Source organism: Mesoplodon bidens, assembly GCF_964165515.1.
Source record: "Mesoplodon bidens genome assembly, chromosome: 2".
Classification (NCBI taxonomy): Eukaryota; Metazoa; Chordata; class Mammalia; order Artiodactyla; family Ziphiidae; genus Mesoplodon; species Mesoplodon bidens.
In genome coordinates, this window is record NC_138177.1 from 103,437,228 (window position 1) to 103,464,504 (window position 27,277).

The 27,277-nt window shown below is 46.9% G+C and overlaps 1 protein-coding gene and 1 long non-coding RNA gene across 2 annotated transcripts in view; one reads left to right on the plus strand and one right to left on the minus strand.

Annotated features, from left to right (window-relative positions):
- The window catches only part of BCAR3 (BCAR3 adaptor protein, NSP family member), a 254,471-nt gene that overhangs the window by 83,353 nt on the left and 143,841 nt on the right, over positions 1-27,277 (plus strand). The window lies entirely within an intron of this gene.
- LOC308612880 lies at positions 6,233-15,106 on the minus strand. The gene is made up of 3 exons (XR_014015153.1): positions 15,013-15,106; positions 7,381-7,509; positions 6,233-6,410 (listed from the first exon to the last, which is right to left on the minus strand). It is a non-coding gene; the product is annotated as an uncharacterized lncRNA (long non-coding RNA).

Below are 27,277 nucleotides of genomic sequence, written 5' to 3' on the forward strand. Positions count from 1 at the left end.
GTTGGCTAACTGTGCTAACTGTGCAGCCAAGTAGATGTGCTAACTGTGCTAACTGTGCATCCAAATAGATGTCTTCACTCTAACAGCCTGCACCACCCACCTCCCTTTCTCCAGTGCCCTGGGTAAACTCAAAAGGACATCTTTGGGGTTAGGAATGCTGGTTTGAGATGCCAGACCCAGACAACTCTCCATTCCTCTCTCTGCATTGAGGCATCATGGTGTGGAGGTTGGTACATGGACTCTGAGTCCATCACTTACCACATGTTACTTGGACAAGTTATTTAACCTCTTTGAAGCTAGTTTTTAATTTCAACATGCATTCCTTGCAGTGTCATTGTAAGGATTAAAATAATAATAATGATGATAACAATAGTTGACAGTTATTGAGCACTTGATATATGCCAGGCATTGTTCTAACTGTTTTCTGGATACTGACACATGTAATCCTCACAACAACCTCATGAAATAGGCACTTTCATCATCCTCACTTAGCTGATGAGGAAACCGAGGCACAGAGAGGTTAAGAAACATCCCCATGGTCACAGAGCCAACAAATGTCAGAGTGAGGTTTCAAATCCGGGCGGTCTGACCTGAGCTAGTGATCTTAATACTACACCGTAATGTCTCCATAGAGGTATCAGACATTAATAATAATATCTATTATTATTTGGCATGTTCTTCCCAAGTTGCAAGCTACTGTCTTAGTCTGGGCCTTGCTGCATTGCTGACGTTAGGATGTCGAGGGGATATGGGACCCAACCACCAACCTCCACCACTCACTGATGGTCTTAGAACTTCCTCCAAGTACTAGCATCTTGAATTACATCTGACTCTGGTGAGCATATTTTCTGAAGCCATCTGGCAGATTTCGGCGCTGGTCACTTGATGTCAGCCAAGCAAGGACTCCAGAGCAGAGACCAGCAGGCAGAAAGCCAAGCTCTACCCCGGGTCATCTGCAGCTGCTATCAATGAAGCCGGTGACAGAGGATGTGGAAGTCAGCGGGAGCACTTTCATCCGAGGCTGAACACAAGGATGTCAGCTGAAAACACAGCCGGTGCTCTGGAGTAATTCCTAACTTCCTATTAGAAATAAACAAAAAGCCCGCTCTACTGAATTTCCCACTCAGCTTCTCGGCTTGGCAGCCAGTCCCTAATGCCTATCACCTAAGATAGCAAAGATATTAGGCTGGATCACTGGACTAGAACAAAAAGGATGGGAAAGGCCATCCCCACCCTGACCTCTGCTCCACAGAACAACTGATCCTGTGGGAATCCAGATGCATCAGGGTTTTTGGGGCCGGAAGGGGACAGAGGACGGGGGGTTGGGAGCAGAGAGGACTGAATACAAAGACAAAAGGAGGAAAAGAATGTTGAGTGAGCAGAGGAGACAAGCCCAAGCACCCTCTTTCCCTGCACCTCGCTGGAAGTCCCGGGCCCACCCAGGGCACACTGACCAAGTCCACCAGGTGAGGGCTGGTGCCAACCCTGACGGCTGATGGGGGTCGGGAGATTCTCGCTGAGGATTCGGAGGTGGTGCTCTGTGGGATTAAATGGATGTCCCAGCTTGTGGATGAGGAGGGAAGGCTCCTCCCCACAGCCAGCCCCTTAGGTTTGTGCTGTTTACGCCTGTATGCATGAGAAAGAGCATCTTTGTGGACTGACTTTGTGTGCTGACTTGGCTAGGCCTGGCAGCTGTTGTCAGCCTTTTGTGTCACCATGAACGACCTTCCAGGTGACAAGATAACTGCCTGATCTGACTTGCCTTCTTCTTGATGATTTTGTGCCACCATATCACATGTTCAGGGTTTTCAAGGCTGGAACTTCAGAAACTGTTTTCTTCTTCCATGTACTAAACTCGATTTCTAGGCACATTCTATCCCCTTGGGGCAAGGCTGAGTACATCATTTGCGAGGCTCAGTACAAAATGAAAGCGTAGGGCCCCTTGTTCAGAATTTATGAATGATGACAAGATGGCAGCAGCAGAGCGTTAAACACGCGTGGGAACCTTCTGGGCCTGGGCTCTGCATATGTTACCCATCTGTGAAGCTGGCCCTGCCTCGGGGCCTAAGAGGCTAAATTTCTGTAGGTAAGGCTAACTGAGCCAAACATTATACAGTACATATTTTTAGTCATTTTTTTTTTATTTTTAGAAGAGTATGACACTGTACTAAAAGATCAAAGCATAAAGATTTTAACCAGTCATTACTGGATTTATAAAACTGTAAAGGGCCGGGGCCTCCCTGGTGGCGCAGTGGTTGGGAGTCTGCCTGCCAATGCAGGGGACGCGGGTTCGAGCCCTGGTCTGGGAGGATCCCACATGCCGCGGAGCAACTAAGCCCGTGAGCCACAACTGCTGAGCCTGCGCGTCTGGAGCCTGTGCTCCACGGCAGGAGAGGCCGCAACAGTGAGAGGCCCGCGCACCGCGATGAAGAGTGGCCGCTGCTCGCCACAACTAGAGAAAGCCCTCGCACAGAAACGAAGACCCAACACAGCCAAAAATAAATAAATAAATAAATGTATTAAAAAAAAAAAACGGTCAGGCTATTCTTAAAAAAAAAGAAAGAAAGAAAATGAATATGTAATCACAAGATTGAAAATTTATTAAAAAAAAAAATGTAAAGGGCCTTAAACCCCGGAGGTATGAGCATCTAGGTATGTCACTCATTAACAGGTAACTGTTTTTGATCACTGCGTAACATAAACCTAATTTTCTCCCCGCTTTGGTGGCACTGTATTTTCTGTCTCACAGGCTTCTCTATAGCCCTGAAGTACCTCCTCTAACCAGAGCGGGGGTCACCTAAGATGTGGCAGCTGCCACAAAGCCATGCCAATCAGGAAGGACCAGTTTCCAAGGGAAGGGAAGCTCATATCCCAGCTGTACAGCTAGAAACCTAGGGACCAGAATCTGGGAGATAAACTCATATGACAAGGAGGAAGAAAGAAGTTCAAGATTTGACGGGCAAGTCAAGGTTGGAATTCCAGGTTAGAGGCAGTGCCAGGTCCAGACCCACCAGTCTCCTTCATGGGGTCAAGGAACTGTGTCATCCCCAGAGAACTCAGGCAAAGTTCCCCTGACCTCCCTGTTCCTCCTCTGCTTCCTGTTCTCTGGTCCTGGCTCCAAGGTTAACCTGTGCAGACCTGAAGGGTCCTGACTAAGGTTGCCAGATTTAGCAAACAAAAATACAGAACACTCAGTTAAATTTTAATGTCAGGTAAACGATGAATAATGTTTTAGTATAAATATTGCATGGGACATACTTAACGCTATAACATGACTCACTGTTTATCAGAAATTCAAATTTAACTGGGTGTCCTGTATGTTATCTGGCAGCCCGAGCCCTAACCCTCACCTGACTCAGGACAGCTTCTCTGCCACTATAAAAGCTCCCAGACCTCATGCGTCTTCCAGCAGGCTTTCCTAGACTTGGCTGCTGGTCCACCCCAGCCTGCCCAGCCTTCTGGTGATGGACTTCACAGACGTGCTATGGGAGAATCTGTTACCCGTCGTGCAGGATGACGGTGCCAAGCAGAGACTCATCTCTGACCTGCAGCCAGCCCTGCTCGGCCTCCGCGCATTCCTTCCCGGCTCAGCTCACCCTTGGCGCTGAGACCGGCAGCGGAGAAGGGCTATAAGCACAGCTCCTTCACCGACCTGCAGGATGGGCTTGGGTGGTTTCCAACTGTGATTGTGACTTGGGGATGCTTGTTAGACAAGTTCTTCTCCTCAATTTAGTTTTATTTTTAATCTTCCTTTTCGGAAATAAGCATGAAACATATCAAGTGTCAGGGATGTGCTTATTTCCTTATAGTATATCATTTAATCCTCACAACAACACTGTGAAATGGGTGATATTGTCCCCGATTTGCAGATGAGAAAATTGAGGTGCCACTGTCTTACTATTGGCAGGTGCCAGAGCTTGAATTTGAATTCAAGTCTTCTAAATCCAGGTCTGTGCTCCATTACTGCCCAACTTCATCATTGGCCACCCAAGCAGAAACTTTTAAATAATCGTCCAGACCTCACTTTCTCTGCAGTAGGATCCCTGTCTTTATCATTCTGCCAATGCAACCCCTCTCGATACTGCTGTTTCTCTATCCAGGCTGCCGCCGTGCCTGGAGAGGACAGGAGACTCTTGGCTGGCCTCTGCTTCGAGGCTTTCCCCCTCAACTCATCCACTGCTCAAAATTTTGCTTTCTGTAAAGTATATCTGACCATTTACTCCACAACTTAAAAATGGCCATATATCCACATGGCCTACAGCTGTGGGTTCTCAAACTTGAGCGTGCAGAAGAACTGCCTGAAGAGCTCTTAAAAATTCAGTTTACCAGGCACCATCCCAGAGTTGCTGACTCAATAGGTCTGGGGCGAGGCCCAGGGTTCTGCATTTCAGGAAGCTCGAGATGGTGCTCACGCAGATGATCCATAGACTCCACTCTGAGAAAGGTCTATAGCATAAAATTTTAAATCCTAGCATGGCACTTAAGAATCTTCCCAATCTGGTCCAGTTTCTATTTTCAGTATCATGATCTGATTCTACAGTCCCAGCCGACTGGGCTCTTTCCCTCCCTCACCTTCCCTTCCCGCCCCACTCCTCTCCCTCCCAAACCTGCATAGGTCAGGGCAGGGAGGTTAAGAAGGGGGTTCTGGAACCCGACTGTGCCTCAGGGTCCTCAGCCCCATAAAGTGGAATAACAGCATCACCGTAACAGTTCTATGAAGAGAGTGACTAACTGTGAGCTACTTGGAGCAGAACCTGGCCCTTAGAAAGCACTCAGTGAAAGTTAGCCTTTATTACTTTTTATTTATATAGCTTTACTCATTTTGCCTCCTCTTCCTGGGATTTTGTTCCCCTCCTCCTATGATCTGGAAAAATTCCATTCATCCTTGAACATCCAGTTAAGAAGCCATAGTCTCTGTGAGATCTTCCTGAGCCCACTTGGGTCCCATTGATTACGTCTCCTCATCCATTCCCCCATGAGTATTGCTTTGTGTTCTCTCTTCACACGATCATATTGTACTAGGTAATCACACCTACTCTGTCTACATACATGAACCACCTGAGGGCTCCTAGCTTTCTGTAGGACTTAGTATAATGTCTGGCACATGTTATAGTTAAACTCATCACCAGTCCTCATTCCATAAAATTGGATGTTCAATCTGTTATTTTAAAATGGAGGTTTGGGAGCTTTTTCTTAATTTAATTTGATAATTATGCTATGAAATTAGCTCCTCTATCTTCCCACCTCTGGCTACCACACTCCCTGTTTTCTCTCTCTCCCAGATTCTCCAGGTTTCATGGCTGCAGTCAGTGTGCAGTGATTAGCTTGGCTGGATTGTTGTGCATTCCAAATGCCTTATTTAGCAATGAGTGCTCACCACCCACCTGTAGACAGAGCCCTTAATTCTGATGGCAGGAATGTTCTTCCTCTGCTCTGCCTACAGAATCCATAGGGAGGCTGCTGAATGCTGCACTTCAGATAGATGTATCTGAGTCTCATAAGGAAGTTGGGCTCCTACCAGCAGATGCTAGGAGCTTGTTTGGTGGTTCAGGTCATTGAAGATAACTACCTTGGACCCAGGACCACATTATTCAATAAATGGATAAATGAGCTTTTCGTGGGCCTATAAATAATTTTGAGACTTGAAACAACTATATACCTTTTTAAAGAAATGGAAACCATGAAATCAAAATTGAAAAATGTCTAAGTAAATGTCTGCAAAATGGAATAGGATTCCAGCTAGTCAACTGCATCTGAACTTACCTCTTACATGGTTAAATATGTTTTATTTCATGTGAGGTGAAAGAGCATTTTAGAGGTTTAGATATGGGATATGGTCTCCAAAAGTAAAAGTGCCTGGTGCTGAGGAAAGTCTCAAAAAGGCCCCATGTTGTCTGCCGGGACCGAGATCACAGCTGAGGAGTGGGAGAAGAGGGCCTCTGTCTGGGCAGTCAGATCAAGAGAATCACGAGGGATGACAGCAAATTTATCCTACAATTCGGGCTTCTGGCATGGGGTTGTAAGAGTGTTTCTGTAGAATGTTGCTTTTCAAGCTTTCGGCATCAGATTCTGCAGCCTCAGGCCCAGCGTGTCCAGGTCCAGACCACTTCTGACCAAGGCAGAGGGCGCACCAAAGACTCACACCAGAAAGCCCTGGTACTCACATTGCTTTTATTTCATCAACAACATTTACAGAGCCCTGCTATGTGCTCATGCTGGAGAATACAGCAGTCACCAGGACAGGCACAGCCTCTGTCCTCAGGGAGCTTGCAATCCAGTTAAGGAAACACATCTTGAGCAGCTAATCACCAGTGGAAGAGAGTCACAGAGAAGCGCAGGCTGCCGTGGGTACTTGGCAGGAAGGTTCGTCTAGTCTGGGGTCAGGGAGGATGTCCCAGAGGAACTGACATCTAACATGATAAGTGAAGGGTGAGTAGGAGCTAACTGAGTGGAGAGTGTTTCACACAGAAAGCCCCTGTCCTGCCTTAAACCTAGTGCTGTGGTGCCAGGGATGGGCGTCCCCTGTGTGCCCACTATTCTGAATCCCCTCCAGGTTGGTCCAGTAACAACACTGACTCTGTGCCTTGGTTTCCTGGTTTGCCCTGAGTTCTGCTGAAACTAGAGTAGCTCTGCCTGTTTCACTGGGACCGTGACCTGCCTGGATGTCCCAGCCTCTGCCCATGATGGCTGGCCCCTTGATGGCCCATGCAAAGCTGTAAGGCTGCCACCACCTGTTTACAAGCATCACCATTGCCCTGGAACACCATGCCCCCACCCATCCCATCTGACCTCCCCAGAGGTCAGCCCAGGCCAGATCACAACTTCATGTGCCACCCACTTTGGCCTCTATGACTGTGGGAACTACCCTATCTGTCTGGCTCTTGCTTAAGATTCAACCACAGTGAGGCAGATCCTACAGGAAAGCTCTGTGTCATAAAGCAACGTTTCCCAAACTAGGGTATCCATGCATACCCGTGGACTCCAGTTTGAGGAACACTACACTAAAAGATAAATGCAGGCACTGTTAGATGACATGATTATAAACACAAATGTGTGCCTTGAAACCATGTCAGTACTCTGTTGTCAGGGGATCACACATTCTAAAAGAATGTTTATTCTTTTAGATTAGCATAAAAATGAATGAAAACTTAATAATTTTTACAGAGAATGCTCATGGTTACTCTAGAATACTTCCTTGGACCCTCAGGGGTTTGCAAACCTCATTTGAAACATATGGCCTTAGAGTTTAGAAAATACCTCACCTTTCTGGACCTCAAACTTTCCCATCTCAGCAATGGGTTTACATTGCCCACCTCTTACATACCTCCCAAATGTTGTAAATATCAACTAAGTGAGGTGTGTAGAACACTGTGAACTCACCTGAAGGCGCCATGTAATTACAAATGTGGAGTATTGTTATTTGTCTTCATCCTGTCTGCCAGCTGACAGCCTGTTCACCTCAGTAGCCTTGAACTTTCTCCTCCAATAAAGACTCAGTTCCTCTTCTCCCTGTGGAAATGACATAAGGCCAGATTTTCTAGGAGAAAAGCCACTGGTCTCTACTCAGACTGGACTTTGGTTTTAAGTTCTACTCTTCAAATTAACTTGTCTATTGCCTATGTGGCCTAACGCTTAAAAGAAAAAAACGATGTTTGAGTAATATTTAAACTGCACTAGTACCCAATGGGCCAAGGGCTCTGAGCAAATGAGAGGATCTGAAAAGGGGTACCCACATATACACGGGCATGCATGTGTGTGTGCACACGCACTCACACACACCCCGCACCCAGCTGCACTAAAGTCTCCCCGAGTAGGCGGAAGGGTTCTGGCCTGTGTTTACATTGTGCCTTTCGTCTGAGGGGCTCACAGCTCCTTGCAAAGAAGGGGATGTTTATTCATCCTCACCACCCTGCTGTGAGGCTGCGGCCCCAGTGCAGCCCTGGGGAAGGGTGTCTAAGCTCTGCTCTACCCCCAGACCCACGTCCTCCTGTTCCGTCTCCAATGTGGTGTTTTGTAACACCGGTAACGGTCTGGGGAGGGGTCGCCACTGCTTCAGAAGAGGATTTAGAAAATAAATGTTTGGGGTTTTCAGTGTGCTTATTCCTTAGGGACTTTTTCTTCTGATAGGAAGATGGAGAGGAAGGTACAGAGATTTCCCATATACTGCCTGCTCCCACACATGACAGCAGCCCCATCATCAACATCACTCACATATGGCACAATTTTTTGACCAAGGCTGAACCTACATTGACGCGTCATAATCACCCAAAATCCATAGTTTACCTTGCGGTTCACTCTTGGTATTATACATTCTGTGGGTTTGGACAAATGTATAATGACATGTATTCATCATTATAGTGGCATACAGAGTATTCTCAATGCCCTAAAAATCCTCTGTGCTCTCCCTATACCTTGGGGACTTCTTTTTTTTTTTTTTTACCAAATATCTTTATGATAATGGACTTCTTCATGTGCTTTAAAGGTTTTTAAGAGCTATTCTTCCTTGGGAGTTCTCCTTCACATGCACTCTTTCTTTTCTTTTCTTTTTTTAGAAATTTATTTATTTATTTTTGGCTGCATTGGGTCTTCATTGCTGCGCACGGGCTTTCTCTAGTTACAGCGAGCGGGGGCTACTCTTCGTTGCGGTGCGCGGGCTTCACATTGTGGTGGCTTCTCTTGTTGCGGAGCACGGGCTCTAGGCGCGCGGGCTTAGCTGCTCCACGGCATGTGGGATCTTCCTGGGCCAGGGCTCGAACCCGTGTCCCCTGCATTGGCAGGCAGATTCTTAACCACTGCTCCACCAGGGAGGTTCCCCACATGTACTCTTTTCATATGATCTATGTTTGCCTCAGCCTTGGTCCAGATGGGTTTCACAGGTCCAAACCAGGTCTTATATTATCAGACCAGTTCGGATCTTTGATCTCCATATCAGTGGTTTAATTTTGGACGTTACATGCACATTATATAGACTCAGTTCCTATGTTCCATGATGCCTCTGCTTCTTTAGTTTTCATGTATAAATTCAATGCTCTCAAAAGCAAAATCTACATCCAATATACTTTAGTAAACCACATATTCCATTTAAGAAGAAGTTGCCTTTTTTGAATAATCAACCTGAGGATAAATGACCAAAGATCTATGAACTATAGGGGAAAAAAAATCTTTTCTCACGTATTTTATATTTACGAATGAATCTGAAGTAATGTGCTTTGACTTCAGATTCCCTTATAATATCTTCATTCCAGAGCCTTTAGATCCACAAATAGTCTTTCTGAAAAGAATTATATTTTCAAATAATCGCATGCTGGTGTCATTTAACCTTCAGTGATTCAGAGATGCTTTATAGGACAGAGTAAGCCTTCAATGAACTTGAGTTTCCTTCTGTCTTCTAGGAGAAAGCTGTTTCTGAAGCTTTATAAACTAAGGGGAAACCCTACGGTGTTCATCTCATCTAAATCCCTCCTCCGGATAGGGAACTGTTTGAGTCTAGCTAACTGGGCTGGAGTGGACCCTGCAGGGCCACCATAGGTGGAGGGAGTGTCTCATTTGCTCTTGAATCCTTGGGGACTTGTTTAAAGTCGCCTACATACTAGAGTCCAGTGAAGATCCATTTTCCCAAACTCTTTTCCCGTAAACACTCAGTAAAATGCCACTTTGGTGTCAATTTTGTATTTTTTTATCGACGTACAGTTGATTTACAATATTGTAGTTTTGGGTGTACAGCAAAGTGATTAAGTTACACACATACATACACACGTGTGTGTGTTTATATATATATATTTCAGATTCTTTTCCCATATAGGTTATTACAAAATATTGAGTAGAGTTCCCTGTGCTATACAGTAGGTCCTTATTTGTTATCTATTTTATATATAGTAGTATGTACATGTTACTCCCAAATTCAGTTTTGTATTTTGTGTTGCAGCTTTGCAGCGATTTCAGATACTAACCCCATTGATAAAGGATTTTGGGTGCAGGGCAAACACTTCTCCTTCTGCAGTTATTGTTTGAATGAGGCTGATATTTGTTTAGAAATGACCACTGCTGCAGGTCATGGCGGGGGAGAGGCCCACTGGCAGGGACTGATTGGTATCAGGGGATTCTGTAGTTGCTGCCCAGAGAGAAGTCAGATGAGAGGGGAAGGAGACTTCTTTATTTCCTCGAGGACATTTTCTGGGGTTCGAGGTTTTGGAGCAGGTGATGCGGCTGAAAGACAATGGGGCCTCCCTCAGGGAGGGAGAAGGTGGCAGGGAGCCATTGGCCATGATCCTGGTGACAAGAGTGGACTGGCCATGTCACAAGGGCTTAGGAAACGCTGTTCTAACTCCATGGCAGCTGCTGAAGTCGTTTTTCAAAGCTCAGGTCTTTCCACTCAGGTTTTCCTTTCCGGTCCTGTTTCACTCTCTGCTCACACCCACCTTTCCGTGTCGCTCTTTCTGTTGCCGGGGTTTTGCTGGCCTCGCAAAGCTCGTCTGGCATGGAGTGCGTTGTCTGGGAACAGGTTTTACCCAGGGCCCGTCCTGGGCCACCGGCCCTGCTAATCTAGGCCCCATACTGTGAGGTTGGTTCTGTGAACCTCCTTCTTTTCCCTACATGTGCGAATTGCCTTCTTTCTCTTTTCTCTTTCTCACTTTCCCTGGAGAGGAGAATCTCTCCTGACACTGGGGAGAAGTCACCTGCCCAGGAGGTTTGCTCTTCTGAGTCCTGTTTCCCAGCTTTGCCTGCCGGGCCCCCTGCTGAGCCTCGCCCTGGGGATCAGGGATGGAGATCTACGGGATTGGGATCCAGTGTCAGAGCCCTCATTGTCTTCTTTCCCCAGATGAGGTGGGGACAGGCGAGGAGAAGGCTCTCAAAACATTGAGCCTCAGAGCACTGGTCCCTCCACTCCCTCCTGCCCTGGGGCTGGGGCATTACTCACTCCTGAATAGGACTTTTTGTGAGGAGATGCTGGGTGTTAACGCTGTCCACACTCGACCTGAGCTAGAGAAGGAGTGGAGTGTGGGTTTTTGAACCTCCATGTGGAATCTTTCAGCCATGCACTATGTCAAAGGCAGAGAAAGTTGCTTTGATTAAGGTGGCACCTTAAATATATAAATTTTTTAATATCTATTATTTATTTATGTAAGACACAGGCTTCCCACTGATGTTTTCTCCCATTTAGGATGTGTTTTTATAGCTGAGCCCCTGACCTTGTACCTCCTTCCTTTCTAACCTACTCCCCACCCAATAAAATAGTTCATCAGAGGGCTGTTCAGGCCCCGTGGCTTCCCCCTGGCATGCAATTGGTGTTGGATTTCTCCCAGATTTTTTTTAAAAAATAGAGTAGATTTAGATATTCAGAAAAGTTGCAAAGATAGTACAGAATTCCCCTATACCCCTCACTTAGTTTCCACTGTTGTTAACATCTTTTATTACAAGGAACATTTGTCACACTAAGAAACCAACGCTGGTATATTACCATTAACTAAGCTCCACCCTTTATTCACATTTCACTAGTTTTCCCCCAGTGTTATTTTCTGCTCCAGGATCCCATCCAAAATTCCACATTGCATTTATGCATCCTTATTCTTCTTTGGCCTGTGACAGTGTCTGACTGTCCTTGTTTGGATGACCTAGGCAGTTTTGAGGAGTACTGGTCAGGTATTTTGTAGAATGTTCTACAATTGGCATTTGTTTAATGCTTTTCTCATGATTAGACCAAGGTTATGAGTTTTGGGAAGACCACCGAGGTGAAGGACCATCTCATCAGAATAAACCATGGGTACACATTATCAACATGAGTTATCACTGACATTAACCTGGAGCACTTGACCAAGTGATTGTGTCTCTCCATTGTAAAGTTACTTTTCCCTCCTTTCCATACTGTACTCTTGGAAAACAAGCCCACACTCAAAGGAGGTGGGAGAAGAGTTAAGCTCCACCTCCTGCAGGAGGGAGCATCACATATATTATTTGGAATCTTCTGTAGGGAAGATTCCAGAGATGCTTTCAAAGTAAGCCAGAAATTCCCTCTAACACTTACTAGAAGGCCAGTGGTGCTGGATGCATGGATTTTGCAGGGCTGGTCATGGGGACCCCAAGGAGAGCATCTCATAGAGCCATACCCTGTGTGTTTTCAGTTCCTGGGCATTAGGGGAAGAAGTTTGGAGATAGAGATAGAGACAGGTATGTGTATATGTATAGATACACATGCAGATATCTATCTATCTATCTACCTACCTATCTATCTATCTATCTATCTAAAACCACCGAGTCATTCAAAAACATTTAGCAAGTGTCCACAAGTTCACAGCACTCTGCTGAGCACTGAAGGCACAGGGCAGTAAATAAGGTTCAATCTAGACTGCAGGCACCACACATGAGATTACACACACAATTCAACAAATATCTCTGCACACCCACTGTCTGCCCAGTGCCAGGAGCTGATGAGGCAGCAATTGGAAGTATGATGAGGAATAGAAAGGAAAGTTCAAGGGGCTGTTGAGGAATGAATTTAGGGAGCGTCAGCAAAGGCCTCCCTGTGAGAGTGGAGTTTCGGTTGAGACATGAAGGATGAGCAAGAGGGAGCCAGGTGTATAGGGGCAGGGGTGGGGCTGCAGGGGGAAAAGTTCACAAGGCAGAGAGAACAGGTCTCATCAAAAACAAACTAGCATACGGTATTTGTTTTCTCTTTCTGACTCACTTCACTCTGTATGTCATACAGAGTGAAGTGAGTCAGAAAGAGAAAACAAATACCATATGCTAACACATATATATGGAATCTAAGAAAAAAAAAAAAACTGGTCATGAAGAACCTAGGGGTAAGACGGGAATAAAGACACAGACCTACTAGAGAATGGACTTGAGGATATGGGGAGGGGGAAGGGTAAGCTGTGACACAGTGAGAGAGTGGCATGGACATATATACACTACCAAACGTAAAATAGATAGCTAGTGGGAAGCAGCCGCATAGCACAGGGAGATCAGCTCGGTGCTTTGTGACCGCCTGGAGGGGTGGGATAGGGAGGGTGGGAGGGAGGGAGACGCAAGAGGGCAGAGATATGGGAACATATGTATATGTATAACTGATTCACTTTGTTATAAAGCAGAAACTAACACACCATTGTAAAGCAATTATACTCCAATAAAGATGTTAAAAAAACTATAAGATTATTAATATCATTAACCTACTACCAAAGACTAAGTTGCGATTTCATTATTTGTTTCACAAGCCAGATAGACAATATAATGGCCAGTAAAGATGCAAAGCATTAAATTATATGGCAATCAATGAAATAATAAAAATCATATATCTGCAAAACAACAACAACAACAAACTAGTGTAGGGACTTCCCTGGCAGTCCAGTGGTTAGGACTTCGCCTTCCAATGCAGGGGGTGTGGGTTCAATCCCTGGTTAGGCAGCTAAGATCCCACATGCCTCAGGGCCAAAAAACCAAAACATAAACAACAGAAGCAATATTGTAACAAATTCAATAAAGACTTTAAAAATGGTCCACATCCCCCCCACCAAAAAAAAACCCAACAAACTAGCTTAAAAAGAGACATCTGGAAGAACGGAAAGACGGCCAGTATGTCTGGAACTGAAAGAGGTATATATAGAAAGAAAATTCTATGTCCTGGAAAAATCACATGATGATTTAGTCATATGGAATAGTTCCACTTCCTTAAAATGAACTTGTTTTATAGGCTTTAACACAGAAAACTCAGTGATGTTTTAACAATAGATTTCTACTTTAAATATTCTGCTAAATTTATGGACAGACATACGGAAAGCTCAGGTATTTCAGACATTCAATTTCAGTCCATTCATAAAACTGAAAATATGTGTTAGAGAGGATAGAAAAGCCTGGAAGGGTATTTTAGGGCCTGCTGATGAGTCCCCAGTTCCCCATTTTAGGATGGAGGCTCTCATTTCCGCAGATGCTGGGAGTGGTGGCTGCTCAGGACTCACAACTGAGACTCCCAGGCATTGCTCTCCTTTGAAGACAGCTGTCCCTCCCCAAGGCTGTACCCCTCCCAGGGGGCTGCTCACATCCAGTGACTAGCTGGTAGAGGTACCAAGGCCTGTCCCCTGGCCTCAGATTGAGACAACTCAGAAGGAAGGGCTGTCCCAGCCTCACTACCCCAGGGTACGCTGAGGCCTCTGTTACAAATGCATCACATTTCAACCTCCCCCTTTGCCCAGTCCCACTTTCTCACACCCTTGCAGCTAGCATTTTTGAGAGCACTCTCCAATAAACTACCTGTACACAAATCTCTGTCCTAGAATCGTTTTCCTGTATTAGAAATACAGATATATGCTGTATTGGTTTCCTAGGGCTGCTGTAACAAATGACCATAAACAGTAGAAATTTATTCTCCCTCAGTTCTGGAGGCCGGAACTCCAAAATCTAAGTCAGCAGGGCCACACTCCCTCCAAAGGCATTTGGACGCGGCCCTCAGGAAATCCATTTGCAACGGGACTGGTGTGATGGCAGCCCTTTCTTTATAAATGTCCCCAACCCGAGAGGCAGGACAGGAGCCCCAGCCACTGGCAGCGGGTGTCTTTACGAGAGGGGCCCCTGCTCCCCTCTAGGCGTCCCTGTCTCTACTTTGGCTGAGCCCCCAAGCACCCGCCAAGGCCCAATTGGATCAGTTCCCAGCCCTTGTTAATCACTTTATTGCCACCCAACTGTCAGTCCAAAGCCCCTTCCACCCTGGACAGGGGGTCAGTCCAGTTCTTCTGGCTCTGCTGGACAAAGGTGTCGCCATGCAGTCCCCAGAGGTAGGTGGCTGATTTGACTTCTTTTTCACACTGGAATGTGACTTCCCTTTCCAACTAGAGACCACACAGGATGGAAAATGCGAGCAGGGCAGCCCTTCTAGGATGAAAACCCATCAGCCTTTACTAGCAAGAGCAGCTGGAGGCCCTGCCTCCTAGTCCCACCTGTATAAAACCCCTGACCTCCTTCACCCGCTATCGCTCAGCCTGTTTCTCCTTTGCCTGCCCCCAGACAAACTCAAGATCCTACCTTGAGACAAGTTTCATTTCTCTGGACATGTCTGGTCCCCACGACCAGCCTCCCAGGGCTTGTCATTCTTGTGGCTTGTGTGGCAGAGAAAGACAGACATGTCCGGATATTGAGACAAAAATAAAAAGAAACTAACACCAGGCAGGAAGTCGGTAACCATCATTAAAGATATGCACTCCTCTGGGGGCACCTCCCAGGAGAGCTGGCACGAAGACTTGGCCTCAGGATCCTGGGGGCAGCGGGCAATGAAGGGCTCCTGAAGGCATGACAGGGACACAGCCCTCGACGACAGTAACAGTAGAGCCACGGGCACTCCTGGTGGGAGGGAGGGGGGCGCCTCAGGACCACCCCACACAGCTCTCCTTGCCACGCAGGGTGCCCTGTCTGTCTGCCTCCCTGCCGACAGGGCTGCTCGGCCAGAGGGCCCTGGCGTGTGTTTTTCTATTTCCAATCTCACTGCAAGGTCAACTTTCCTGGCTAATATCTAGCACTCTGTTAGGAGCATCATGTTTCCTGAAGCACTTTGTTCCCAGGGCCAAGTCAGTGTTGAGGGAAAATTGTGTTTTTCCAGCCATACCTCGGGGGGCTGCTCTGGGGCTGGGGTCTGATGGTTCCTTTCTCTCTTCCAGACGCTCTGACGTCCTGCTGGGAGCTTAGAGATCTGCCTGAAGCTTCTAATCACGGCTGCCTCTTTGTTCTTCAGGCCGTGACCTTTATTACATCATCTCAACCCCACCCCCCCCAACTCCTTGAATCCCCCATTCTTTTTCCCCTTTCTTGGTTGGAGTAAGGGTTTTACTCTCAGGGGCCCAATCCTGTCGCTCTTGTGTGTGACTAATTCCCTCCCCTCCCCCTCGGCTCCTGGCAAAGAGGAAGGGGCCTGTTTGCCCGACTAGGGGGTCTGCGTCCCTTGTTGGCAATCAAAGCACAGACACATTCCTGTGGGTGATTTCCTGCCCTGAAAACCAGCCCTGGAGGACAAGCATCCTCTGTTCCCTCATGGCCATCAGCCCCTGGGACTAGGACTTCTGTGAGAGGGGATTTATGATATAGAAAGTGGTAAGTTGCCCTTCCAACCTGCCAGCGTCTAGTGTGAAAGCAAGTTGTATTGTTGTTGGGACAGCATGACTCCCCGGAGGAGAAACAGTGTCCCCAAGAGCCTGATGGCTGCCCGCAGCCAAGGGTGTACGAAGGTGACACAGCCCAGGACGGAGGCCTTGTTATCCTCAAAGTACCCCACAGACCCCCACGGGTCAGCTTCGGCTGTCTGATTTCTGAAGTTAAAAAGCACATAATTATGGTATTGTTTGACTGCCAAGAATTCTGGGTTAATCTCAGTTTTATTTTGACTGCTACCTAAAATAGCCTGTCCCTGAGGACAGCAGCAAAGGCCAGGAGGCCAAAAACAAAAAGGCAGCCCTGATATCCAAGCAGGCCCTCATTTGGAGTCCCAAAGCAGGGTGCAGAGTATTGGGGAGGCTCACGAGTGCATGGGATCAGGCACTTGGAGCTGGGTCCTCCCCCACCCCTGCCCCCTTACAGAGGTCTTTCTTTTGACACTGGCCTAGGCCTGCCCTCTGCCTCACTGGACTGGCCTGAGCCTGTGGGAACAGCAGTGATGGCCAGTCCCCACCACACTCTTTGTCCCCAGACACATTCAGGGTCGTCCCTGAGATAGTTTGGAGTTCTGCTTCTGTGATCCGGGGAAACAGGGCGAATAACAGTAATAGCCGACATTACAGAAGTGCTCACACCCATCGTACTTTCTTCAGTCCTCACCAGGAGTCCTCGTGGTCAGTACTTTTGCTGTCTTCTATCCTGCCCAGAGCAGCACAGCTGGTAGGTGGTGGAGACAGAATTTGAACCCAAGGAATCCTAGCTGCAGGGGTTACCCCTTCCCTGCTTCACCACACGGCCTCTCAGGAGAAGAGTGGTCACAGACTCAAAGGCTCAGAAAGAACAGCTCCCACTGGAATGTGTGGGAGAGAGGCATTCAGTTCATTAGTGAAGAGCGGCCCTGGTGAGTGACGTGTCTCCTTATTGGCGCGCATACAGAACCTTCCTTAGTATTCTCCATGATACTCAGATCAACAAACATTTACTGAGTGTCCCACTCTGTTCCCAAGGTCTCTGGGCCACCAGGCAGTGGGTCTCTATGAAAAGTTCAATGTCATTAAAGGGAGAGTCACAATACAAGGCCATGTGTGCGCTTATGGAGGAATGCTTCCTGTGTGCAGTCAAGGAGGGCTTCCCAGGGGAGGGGGCATTCAGGTTAGCTCGGAAAGGGTGCTGAGATTTTTCGGGGTAGCCAAAGTGAAGATGGACTTTTTAGGTAGAGGAAACAACACAGGCAGGCCACTGCTGTATTCCACCAGACTCAAGAGGTTCCTGAGGATTCTGAGCCACTGGCCCTGGGTTCCAGTTTGCAGGGCACAGCAGGAACTAAGTAACCATCCCCCATCCCCCTCACTGCTGGCTCACACTGTGCTGACTTCAGAGGAGCCTTCCCTACCCTTCCTTCCTGCCCCACCTAAATGCCTCTGAAATGTTTCCAGCCTGAGGCATCCCTGAACATCTAAGGCATCCAGAGCTGCCAGTCCAGCCACTTGCGGTGGCCGCTATCTGTGCACCGCTACCAGGGGTGAGCATGGTTTCAGCCAGCAGCACCCAGGGAGCTGGCTCAGGCTCTTTGTAGCCACCTAGCACCCTGATGCACCTCCAGTACTCCCAGCAGGCGTGCACCTCAAGAGCCCAGGGAAAGGCACAGAGCACTGCGGGTTCCAGCGGGCTTCTTGCTTCTTTTCTTCGCCTCCCAAGCAAGAAAGAGGTAACAAGAAAGCTAAAGGACCAGGCTCCCAGGACCAGTGTGTGTGGTATGGGTGGGTGTGTGTTCCCTTTGCTCCTCAGAATGTCCTCATCTTTTCTACCTTTTGTTGTTGTTGTTGTTCATTTAACTAAAATGATTCTGAGTTCCTTTAATTGGAAAAGATACAAAAGCAGGCAGCAGTCATGTTCTTCACCCGCGGACCTGCAAGGGCACGGAGCAGCCCGTCAGCGCCCCCCTGACTGGTTCTCTACTACGTGCTGTGGCCCGGGGAGGGGACTGGCTGTGTGAAGTCACTGCCATCCAGGGGAAGCGGGGATGGTTGAAAGGGGCTCATTATGGATAACAGAAGACACTCCTCTTACACCTATCACTCAGAAATTCCAAGGGTTTTTTTTTTTTAAGAGCTCTGTGCCAGGAACTGGGGACGAAGACCAAATATATATTTCTTTTTTCTTTTTCTTTTTAAAGATTAGAAAGAAGTAGTGTTCTTTTTTTTTTCTTCTAATTTTTTTTTAAACAGAGTCACCAATTGATTTATTTATTTTTGGCTGCGTTGGGTCTTTGTTGCTGTGCATGGGCTTTCTCTAGTTGTGGCGAGCGGGGGCTACTCTTCGTTGCAGCGCGCGGGCTTCTCATTGTGGTGGCTTCTCTTGTTGTGGAGCACAGGCTCTAGGCACGCGGGCTTCAGTAGTTGCAGCACGTGGGCTTCAGTAGCTGTGGCTCGCGGGCTCTAGAGCGCAGACTCAGTAGTTGTGACGCACAGGCTTAGTTGCTCTGCGGCATGTGGGATCTTCCCAGACCAGGGATCAAACCCATGTCCCCTGAATTGGCAGGTGGATTCTTAACCACTGCGCCACCAGGGAAGTCCCTATATTTCTTATTGTATCACAATATAACAGGAGATCTTTTCCCGGAGGACAAGGGCTCATGGATCAAGAAAGATGTAACTTTTATACATAAACTGGCCATCACAGTGCGTGGCACTTAGTAGGCCTGCAAAACCAATAATAACCTTTATCATTATTATGTGTTCAGGGAATGAATGAATCATTTGAAGGGTGGAGTATGTGGCAGAGAACACTGGTAAATGACAGGGAAAAGGTAGTGTGGTAGGCAGCCTCCAAGTAGCTCCCAGTGACCCCACCTCCTGGTATTCACATCCTTGTGTAGCCCTCACCTGCACTGTTCCACAGTTGATCTGTGTTGACCAGTAGAATACAGCTGTGCTGAGAGCAGTGCTATGGAGAGGCCCACCTGGTGAAGAAGTGAGGCCTCCAGCCAACAGCCCATAAGGAACTAAAGAATCTTGTCATCAGCTGCATGAGTGAACTTGGAAGCAGATCCTCTTTACATGACTATAGCTCCAGCCAGCAACTTAACTGTAAGCTGAGGAGAGACCCTGATCCAGCACCACCCAGCTAAGCCCCTCTCAAATTCTGACCTCCAGAAACCATATGGAATGTTCACTGTTTTAAGTGCAGTGTTTTCGGGTGATTTGTCACACAGTAATAGCTAGCTAATACAGGTGGTGTAGTGGAAGATGTTGGTGCCCCTTTGCCTACTTCAGAGCTTACCCGTAGCTTTGGACAGTTCCCTTAAATGCTGTATCAATTAGCTTTTGCTACATAAAAAGCACCCCAAATTCAGTGGTTTAAAGAAATGACCATTTAGTTTGTGATTACAAGCTCAGCAATTTAGGCTGGGCTCACCTGAGTTGCCCTTCTGGGCTGGGCTGGACTGGGCGGGGCTCACACGTGTCTCTGGTCAGCTGGCCAGCTGGCTGGGGGCTTGTTGATCTGGGGGTGCTCAACTGGATGACTCCTCTCTGCTCCACGTGGTCTCTCATCCTTCAGCAGCCTTGCCTGGCCTTATTCACATGGTGGCAACAGTTCTAAGAGTATAAGAGCAGATGCTGTAAGGTCTCCTGAGGCCCAGGCCAAGACCTCCTATAACCTTACAACCTCTGCATTCTACTCCCCAAAAGGCCAGTCCAGATTCAAGGGGTAAAGAAATAGATTGCACCTCTTGATGGAAAGAACCATGCAGTATTGTGGCCACTTTCGTGTTCTATGCAGCCCATCTGCAGCTTGCTAGCTCAGGCACCTCCATCTCCCTGCCTCAATGCATTCTCTGGTCATGAGAGTGGGTTCATCTCTCATATGAAGCAAACCAGAAGGGCTGAGGAGTTAATGCCCTCAGGTCAGTCAATGAGGAAGGGAGCTGATGAACAAATTCCCCAGCTTCCTAGCCCTTGATCAGATAACGCTAACGAGCATCTACACAGTCCCTTGGAGGGACCCAGGGAAATTAACCAAGTTTCCCACAGTGGCCACCAGCTCATAAAGCCCCCTTATTGGCATTCCTCCCTTCCCTGTCTCTCACATCCCCACTGCCTTACCTTGCTCTGCAGATCACCTCCCTCAAGGGATCTTGTACAACTTGCACCCAAGTCCTATCTAAGTGTCTATCTACATCAGGTAGGCAGAAGTTAGATCACCCCTGATCTTACAGGCCAAGCTAATGAGTTGGATTTTATTCTGTAAGTGATTGGGCTTCTGAAAGTTTTAAGCAGGAGAAATCTGTATTTTAGAAACAAAATTAATGGCAGTGTAGGAACTAATATCCAGTTCCACTGACTTCCAGGCCAGGGCTCTTAAGTCAACTTTACACTGTTTCAGGCTTTGGATGTAAGAATATGCAGGTCTTTTTTCCAAAAAATTCATTGATTTTTGAATAGATAATAAATACACGTGGTGCAAAATTAGAAAAGCACGAAAGGTCAGATCTATTTTTATAAGCATTTTCACTGCCAAAGGAGCAGTTAAATAGCCATTGTTCCCAGAGTGTTTTCAACCACAGTAGAGCTTGATTCCTTCAGAGGCTGCTCCTGGCCTGCCTCGTGCCCTTCCCGCTCCAGCAGCCTGGCCGGGGCTCTTGCGGCATCCACTGCTTGCAGACCTCTCTGCAGGAGATGAAACACTTGTCCTCCAGCTAGAGAAAAATTTTGACATTTTTGGTCCAGGGAAACTTGGTGGTGTTGGCAGATGTCAACATCCTTGGCAGATGCCATCTTTGCTCCCTGTCACCACAAATAATCGCGAGTTGGCTGAGCGCTACTCAAATGCATTAAGGTTTGTGGCTTGTTCTGACAGAAATCTAAAAAGTGCATAGTGAAGGCCAAGCCTGCAGCTTTTATCTGTTAGCTGGGGAGTGGAAGAGATAATGATTCATAACACCTCAGGTCTTTACATTTCTCCCGAAGAGCTGCCATCTGTCCCTAATGTGAGAGAAGGAGTGCTCTGGGGTTAATTGCCCTGAATCAGCTAAACCATCTGCATTTATTTAAGATGTCCAAGTCAAGTCCATAAATAGTTCTGGAGTGTCTCCTGTGGGCCAGCCTGGAGCTCAGCTCTCTGGGGTGTTCAAGTAATCATGCCACCAGCTCAGGCTCTCAAGGAGGCAGACTGGTGCAGTGGCAGGTCTGGTAGCTTTTGGAACAAGGCAGGCCTGCTGAGAACCCCAGCCCTACCACCGGCCAGCTGGGAGATTTGGGGCAATTTAGTTGATCTCCCCAGGACCTTTGTTTCCTTACCTTTAAAATGGCCCTGCTTATTGCACAGGGGCAGGTGAAAATCCCAAAGGCAGTGCTTTGTTTCCCTCTCTTTTTCCTTGAGGAACTTACAAACTAGTCAGAGAAAGAAGACACACAAGTGAAAAGTAAAGAAAACATCTCTAAGAGATCATCAACAGTTCAAAATAAAACAAAACAAAGAAGGAAGAGAAAACAACAGAAGAAAAAAGAGAAGATATACACAGGGATGATGAATTGCCAAAGTATTAGTCTGCTAAGGCTGTAATAACAAAGTACCTCAGACTGGGTGGCTTAAACAGCAGAAATTTATTTTCCTCACAGTTCTGGAGGCTGGAAGTTCAAGATCAGGATGTCAGCAGGGTTGATTTCTTCTGAGGTCTATCTCCTTGGTTTATAGATGGCCATCTTCTCCCTGTGTCTTCACATGGTCTTTCTTCTGTACATGTCTGTGTCCTAATCTCCTCTTCTTATAAAAACACCAGCCATATTAGTTTAGCATCCACCCATATAACTCATTTTACCTTAATTACCTCTTTAAAGGCCCTATCTCCAAATATAGTCACATTCTGAGGTACTGGAGGGTAAGACATCAACATCTGAATTTTGGGGGTAAACAATTCAGCCCATAACAGACAACATAATGTTTGCTCTAGAAGTTGAGCAAGGGAGCAAAGCAGGGAGGGAAAACAAAAAGGTACTTCTGGTTTATAATTTTATTAGGTCTTAACTCGACATGGAATTGCAGTGCCTGGTGCATAGTAGTCATGCCATAGACATTTGTTGAGCAGGTGTTCAAATAAATGAATAAATACCTTATACAGTTTTTGTCACTGGACAAAAGTGCCCAGAGAAGATGGGCAGAGAAGAGTATATGCCCAGAGAAGAGATGCCCAGAGAAGAGTATATATGGATGACAAACAGGCAGAATGGGTGACTTTCATATTCAAAAAAGGCTTCTTTCAAGGACACCTTTTGATCTGTACAGGCACAAGTCAAACATGGGTGTGACAGTTTATGAAACTATGAAAATCATGGATGACAGTGTTATAATCTTTAAATTTTCACCAAATATTGTGTTGTTAGGAGTCGATAGAGGATAACCTTTGAACTCAGTGACGTTTCAGAACATATGCAGAGAGAGAGAGAAGGCAAGAAAGACAGAAGGGGGCTTCCCTGGTGGCGCAGTGGTTGAGCGTCTGCCTGCCAATGCAGGGGACACGGGTTCGAGCCCTGGTCTGGGAAGATCCCGCATGCCTCAGAACGGCTGGGCCCGTGAGCCACAACTACTGAGCCTGCGCGTCTGCAGCCTGTGCTCCGCAACAACAGAGGCCGCGACAGTGAGAGGTCTGCGCACCGCGAAGAAGAGTGGCCCCCGCTTGCCACAACTAGAGAAAGCCCACGCACAGAAACGAAGACCCAACACAGCCATAAATAAATAAATACATGCATACATACATACATTAAAAAAAAAAAAAAAAGAAAGAAAGAAGGTCCTATTTGTGATCAGTGCCCTTAGAGAGTTTCTTATCCTTTAAGACACTAGAGAATGAAAATATCACTAAGGAAGCTAAGCATTCAATGAGTTCATGGGAGGCTGATTTCAGCACAAGTTACTTCAGATTCCTTTGAGATTTTGACTTCTATGCTGGAGACAGACCACCAGCAGTGTGGATCACGGATCTAGACAAATGTAGTTTTCTGTAGTTTGATGTTCCTTCAGGGAACTTTTAATAAGCACCCACTATGCACCAGGCAGTGTTCTAGGGAGCAAAGACACTGCAGTCAAGAAGATGATGTTCCAACCCTCAAGGAACCCCACCCTAGAGAGAAGCAGATATGTGAAGAGAGAAATTGTGGTCTATTGAGGTAACTTCCCTAATAAAAGTACAGTTTAAGTGCTTTATAGCCTCAAAATTCTTGTGACAGTAACTAAATGGACAGTCTGTGCATTAAAGGGACTTGACAATATTTGATAATTAAATGAATGGATAAAAAAAAACCTGGTAGAAGATACTAAGAGAACGGACTTAATGCCATATGTCCTTTGGGTTACTAGCATGAAACTTACCTATTTACTTTGGAAATTAAAAAGAAGTTGAATGTATAAAAGTTATTTGTCTTTCTCATTTTTTAACTCCCCCTTCCCTACCTGCATTTTAGAACTTGCTAAGAACTCAGAAAATGTTTTTGGGTGGATAGATGAAAAGCTGGATGAATAAATGGGTAAAAGAATGACTGTTTTGCTTCCAGAACTGGGCAGATTTTCCCAATAGAAAATTGTTCATCTTTGAAGGCTCACAATATCCATCAAGAAACCATTTCTGAGGTCTCTTTGTGTAGAAGTCCTGGAAACTGTCTTGATTCAAAAAGAAAGAAAATAGCGTTTCAGTTTCTGGAACCATTGCTTGTGAGTTTTAAAATCTGCATGAAATTCTATAGTGTGGGAAGTTCTATAGAATGACAAATGGCTGGCCAAAAGTTGTATTGACTGAATATTGATTTCAGCAGCACACACAGAAGGAATCCTCACAGCAGTGATTTCTCACTCTTTCCCTAATTGGAATGAGTTCATTTCAATCTGTGTGTTGCAGAGGAAGGCCATCTCTCTGAAGAGGCTCAACATAATTCCTAGGCCCTGGCATTCTTGCTGACATCACCAGGAATTTGGTGATTGGAGGGCAGAAGTCCAGGAAAGCATGTTGGGCCAGGAATCTGGACATCATTAAATGACTTTTCCTTATGAGAACCTTAGTCTTAGTTCAATATTCATGAGGCAATAGTCCTGTGGCTTCTTCAAATTGCTTCTCTCCCCATCTCCCTCTCCCCACCCTGACTCCCCATCCTCTCTCCACGAAGATGAGACCCTGGAGTTGTCCAATACAGTAGCCAGTAGCCACATGTGACTATTTAAATTTAACTTAATTACAATTAAATAACATTTAAAATGCAATTTCTCAGTCATACTAGGCACGTATCAAAAATTCTCAAAAGCCACATGTGTCTAGTGACTACCATAATGGACAATGCAGAGAACATTCCCATCACTACAGAAAGTTCTATTGAACTGCACTGCCCTAGAGGAAAAGAGAATGAAGAGCTGAGGAGGAAGGTGGTAATTTTTTAAGAAGACACCAATAACCTGTAGACCAGCCACACAGGAGAAGGAACATTCTAGCAGGACGTTGCCATGGGACGTGCAACAAGAGGATAAAGCATATAAAGTAGGGGAGAGGGTAAAAGCTCTGGGATCAGAACCCAGGTTGCACCCTGGTTCTACCACCCACCAAGTGTGTAGCCAGGAGCAAGTTATGTGAACTCTCTGAGCCTCAGTCTCTTCATCAAGGAAATGGTCGTAATAGTTCTTACGCCATAGGGTTGATGTAAGAATTCCTGAGACAGTTAGTATAAAGTACATAGCCTATGGCCTGACATATGGAAAAAGCTCGACAATGGTAAGACAGATGGGGGTTCGATGAGGCACAGGAGGCAAGAAGGAGACGTAAAGAAGGAAAAGACAGGGCTTCCCTGGTGGCGCAGTGGTTGAGGGTCCGCCTGCTGATGCAGGGAACACGGGTTTGTGCCCCGGTCCGGGAAGATCCCACGTGCCACGGAGCGGCTGGGCCCGTGAGCCATGGCCGCTGAGCCTGCGCGTCCAGAGCCTGTGCTCCGCAACGGGAGAGGCCACAGCAGGGAGAGGCCCTCATACCGCAAAAAAAAAAAAAAAAAAAGAAGGAAAAGACAAGACATAGAGATAAGACAGCCAGCCTAGGAAGAAGAAATGTCTACAGGCTTACAAAGTGGACCTAAGTGGCTATAGCACAGTTACAGTGGCTGGAGGGCAAACAGCAGTAGGACAGAGCACCAGAAGGCAGCTGGGCCTCTAGACACCTGAGGGGCACAGAGGAAGGTCCTCTTGGCCTCAGGATTACAGAGCTGAGCCAGGTGGTGGCAAAAATCTCCTATGATGGGTGGTCTTCCTGCCCATCTGGGGCAGCAGGAATTGCGCTGCTAATTGGAGCTTAGCTGTACTCATGTTTTTGCCACTGATAGTGTTCAAGAGATCCAGAGAGGTGTGGAACAGACGTGGCTTTCCGGGGACAGGCGGAGTGAGCCAGGGCTGGGGCTGGAGAGGCCAGAGGTCAAGGTGATGCAGGGTATTAGGGTAAATCGAAGGGGATGACATTTATTCAGTACCTGCCACAGTGTTCAGGACTCGCATGTCCAATTGCACCCTACAGCAGTTCTGAGATGGGCACCCCCATTTTGTGGAAAAAGAAAAGGGGGCTCAGCTGGGTGAAGGAACTTGCCCAGGTCACACAGCGGATAAAGGACAGATTTAGGATCCTGTGGTGTCAAACTGCAAAGCCTATGCAAATCTGCTGTGGAAGATTAAAAACTCTGAGGAAGGCAAAGCAGTAGAGATGCACAGAGAGCATTTGAAAAGCATTGGCAGTACATTTATTCATTACCACTCAAGTCCAATGCCACGTCAATGTTGTGGGACCCCAAACATGAATACGCCAGGTTCCTCCCTGTCTCCAAGGTACTGGCATGACAGTGAGGGAGACAAGCCAAGAGCAAAATAAGGACAACTAAAGGTAAAGTGCTCAAACCCATTCATTCAAGAAATACTCTTTTTGGGCTCCCCTGGTGGCGCAGTGGTTGAGAGTCCACCTGCTGATGCAGGGGACATGGGTTCGTGCCCTTGTCCGGGAGGATCCCACATGCCGCGGAGTGGCTGGGCCCGTGAGCCATGGCTGCTAAGCCTGCGTGTCCGGAGCCTGTGCTCTGCAACAGGAGGCCACAGCAGTGAGAGGCCCGCGTACAGCAAAAAAAAAAAAAAAGAGAAAAAAAAGAGGAATACTCTTTTAATTGAGTACCTACTGTGTGCCAGGCACTGTGCTAGGCTCTGGGGGTACTATGGTGTGCCGTGGAAAATTGTTTACAAAAATGGAGGCATCCTCCCCTTCCCATTATGCAAGCCCCTTTGCAGTGTGACTTTTCGCCTCCTCCCTTAAGAGGTTGTGTCTATTTCTCCACTTCTGAATCTGGGCTGGGCTTGTGACTTGCCTTGACCAATAGAAAGTGGCAGAAGTGACACTGTACCTTTTCCAAATCTTTCCAGAGGCCTTGTGCTCTTGAAACCCTAGAGCTGCCAGGCAGACATGCCCTGCCTAGCCTGCTGAATAATGAGAGACACAGCCCCATTCACTTTCATTGTCCTAGCCAATGGCCAGCCACCTGCCAGACAGAGGAGGGAGGCCATTTCAGGCCCATCAGCCTCAGCTAACCCAATAACTGATGCCAGGTGCATGAGCAAGCCTGGCTGGATCAGCAGAGCCTGGTCCAGGTCAGCAGAACTCCGATGACCCATAGACACTTGAGGAATAATAAATGAGCACTTTTTTAAAAAAGCCACTAAGTTTTCATTTGGTTTGTTTTATAGCAAAAACTGACTGATACATGAGCAAAGCAGATACCTGTTCTCAAGAAGCTTATGGTCCAATGGACCCTAAACTTTAATCACAAAATCCTACAGATATATGTCAAGGGAAAGGAAGTGATCATTAAGCCAGCCTCCCACGATGGTCCCCAGTGACTCCCGCCTCCTGGTATTCAGACCATGTGTAGTCTCCTCCCACACTGTGCCAGGGTTGGTCTGCTTGGCCGATAGCATAGGGCAGAAAGTCTGATGTGTCCCTTCTAAGATTAGGTTACAAAGGACTGCAGCTACTGTTTTGGACTCCTTCTCTCTCTTTCTGATCATTCATTTTGGGAGAAGCCAGCTTCCACATGGTATGGACACTCAGGCAGCCCACAGAGAGACCATGCCAACAGCCTGATAG